The 2,837-nt window shown below is 38.1% G+C and overlaps 1 protein-coding gene across 3 annotated transcripts in view; it reads left to right on the top strand.

Moving 5' to 3' along the window:
- The first annotated feature begins 265 nt into the window (after positions 1-265).
- The window catches only part of epb41a (erythrocyte membrane protein band 4.1a), a 294,679-nt gene continuing 292,107 nt past the window's right edge, over positions 266-2,837 (top strand). For all 3 annotated transcript variants that reach the window (XM_050033972.1, XM_050033971.1, XM_050033970.1), the window contains exon 1: positions 266-423. The gene's annotated coding sequence lies outside the window, so the exon portion shown is untranslated. The remainder of the gene's footprint in view (positions 424-2,837) is intronic.

Genomic DNA, 2,837 nt, shown 5'->3' with positions numbered 1-2,837 from the left:
ACTTCATTAGGCCACTGGTTAAACACCATAAAAATTGAGCCTGAAATTTCATTCTTGGTCTTCGAAACAAACAAACAAACAAACAAACAAACAAACAAAAACAAAAAAGTAAAAATTAAAGGTAAAATCTGACTTAGTTCAATAGCTATATTTTTGCCCGGTGGTTTGACCGTGTTCCTCGATCTGCTGAGGACAGACGGGATCATGCATATTGCGCCTCCTCTGGTTGCCTGTCAGACAAGACTGAGGGCGCAGAAACCAGGGTACACCGTTTGCTCTAGGTACCCAAACACATTGTTAAAAGCCGTCTGATAACGCTCATGAATTAGCACTTTGTTTATCTGAAGCTTGAAAGGCATAGTGAGCAGTGAGCATCTGCTTCCCACAGGATCTTTTCTTCTGCTGGTTGATCTGAATAGAGCGGTGAGTGACTGTGTTGCCTCCGTGAACATCACTGGAAGCTGCTGCTGGTATACAATTTGTTGACATTTTTTCACATTGAGCGCCATTTGCAGACAGGTACACTTACCGCCACTTTTATTGTTCCCACTATCAAACGCAATGGGTTTCATTGTGGAACAAAGAGTGCAGGGAAACCAGGGATTGTTTGTAGAAGGTGTTTAAATTATATATTGACTTGTGATATTAGATGTTAGAACGTAATGCCTGTCATGTTGTGGTCATTAGGTCTTTGGAAACAGCGATACTTTTAAGATTTTTCCTCCAGAATGATTGCACTGAAACGATCAGTTGTAGCTAATGTTGTAAATGACTTGGTGTATTAGTCATCAGAATGCCCGTCGTTCTCCTCGAAGGTCTCCTGCGGCTGCGGTAACGCTGTATTTTATTAAACGCTGATTGATAGAGTGGGAGCAGGGGTGAATCGGTGTCATCTGGTTTGTCAGCACATCATAGAATCATAATGGAGACTGTTGACTGTGTACAGTCAGCAGGGTTGCTTTTAGACAGCGGAGATCAGGGGCCTGAGCCCTGAAATCTTTGAATGAATCCTGGGTCATGCTTTGATACATTAATATTGCAACACAATATGCTAAATAATTGCTATATTATAACTATTATCAGTAGGCCTACTACTTCAAATGCACAGTAAACTGCCAAAAAACGGGTTGTGTTTCCTTGAACATATCAAACTAATTAAAACTTAGATATATTTAAAACAAAACATCATCCAAGCTTGTAATCTGAATGAATTGGCATTTTCCCCTTAGATAATTAAGTTGGTTATAGAACAATAGATTCTAAAAGAAAAATGAACAGAATTTAAAAAGCCAGTTAGGCCACGTTAGCATAATTAAACAAGCTGCCAAATCTGATGGGATGCACAATATTGGATTTTGTGCCAATTTACCGATATACAACAACTCATTTGACTGACCACAGATGAGGTTTGCCTTGTTTTGCCATAAGAAAGTAAGCAGACCTTGAGTGGAGGTGTTTTATCAATAATTTGTGTTGGGCTGTTGAACTAAATTTAGTTTCAATTGACATAATAGAAAATGAAGAACTGGGCCTTTTAATTAAAAGCTGCAGAAGCACCGAAGTGTACTAATTGTGTCAGAGCGTTATGGTATCCTCAGGAGTTGGACATTTCTATCCACTTTTTTCCCTACCTAATTTTGATGATCATCAAGTCTCTTCTGTATTGAAATTAACATCATATGCATGGATACTCTTATCGTGATGGCCCACCAAAAGATGGAGACATGAAATACAATACTTTACAGTGTAGGCTATGTAATTCATTCATGCATTTATTCATTGTGCAAAATAAGAAAAAGCTTTGCTGAGTCTTTATTTTAAAGCCAATATCGGACGATACAGATGACGTGCCGATATTATCCTTCAAGTTGTGCTGTTGTGTGGTGATACACACAACAGCACAACTTTAACATCTAATTGTCATTTCAGCTCTTACACATTTAGTCCAATCATGACGTGCATCACACCTCCCCTGAGGTGAGTGCGAAAATGGTCTAATGTGAGATAGCAGAGCCTTATTGGGTTTTACTGTGGTGGGTAAGGCAGCACAAACGTCCAACTCCCGAGGATACCATAACGCTCTGACACAGTTAGTACACTTCAGTGCTTCTGCAGCTTTTAATTAAAGGCCCAGTTCTTCGTTTTCTATTATGTAAATTGAAACTAAATTTAGTTCAACAGCCCAACACAAATCATTGAAACACCTCCACTCCAGGTCTGCTTACTTTCTTATGACAAAACAAGGCAAATTTCATCTGTGGTGGAGGCTGTGTGACACAACTGAAAGCTCCAGAGCAAGGAAGTAAGTGGAAATTGCTTTGTCAGCTACATTTATGTAGTGAATTTGGTAGGGGTGGGGGGAAAAATCGATACGGCATAGTATCGTAATATTTTTGTTTGCCAATATCGTATCATTACATGGATGCCAAGTATCGTTTTTTTTTTATTATATAAATTATTAATATTTCAAATACAAATTAAACCTGTTATAGCCTACGAGAATAATATAATAGGTGCTTTTTCAGTTTACCTGATACATATTGTTGCAATAAAAATGGCTAAAGTCAAATGAAAGGACCTAAAACTTCATCTTATTAGATAAAACAGATTTTGACAACGTTTTCCTTTGGGGACATCATTTACAGTAGTGTTGTCACGATACCAAAATCTTTGTTTCGGTGCCAATACCAATATGAATTTCGATACTTTTCGATACTCTTCGGTACTTTTCCTAAGGAAAAGTCCTTTTGGATACAAACCTTTAGAACAATAAATAGTAGGGGTGTAACGGTACCAAAAAAATCATGGTTCGATAAGTACCTCGGTACGGACGTCAC

This window comes from Epinephelus moara, chromosome 22 (genome assembly GCF_006386435.1).
Source record: "Epinephelus moara isolate mb chromosome 22, YSFRI_EMoa_1.0, whole genome shotgun sequence".
NCBI classification, from domain to species: Eukaryota; Metazoa; Chordata; class Actinopteri; order Perciformes; family Serranidae; genus Epinephelus; species Epinephelus moara.
The sequence above is the reverse complement of the archived record's forward strand: the minus strand, read 5'-3'. Positions and strand labels throughout refer to the sequence as shown.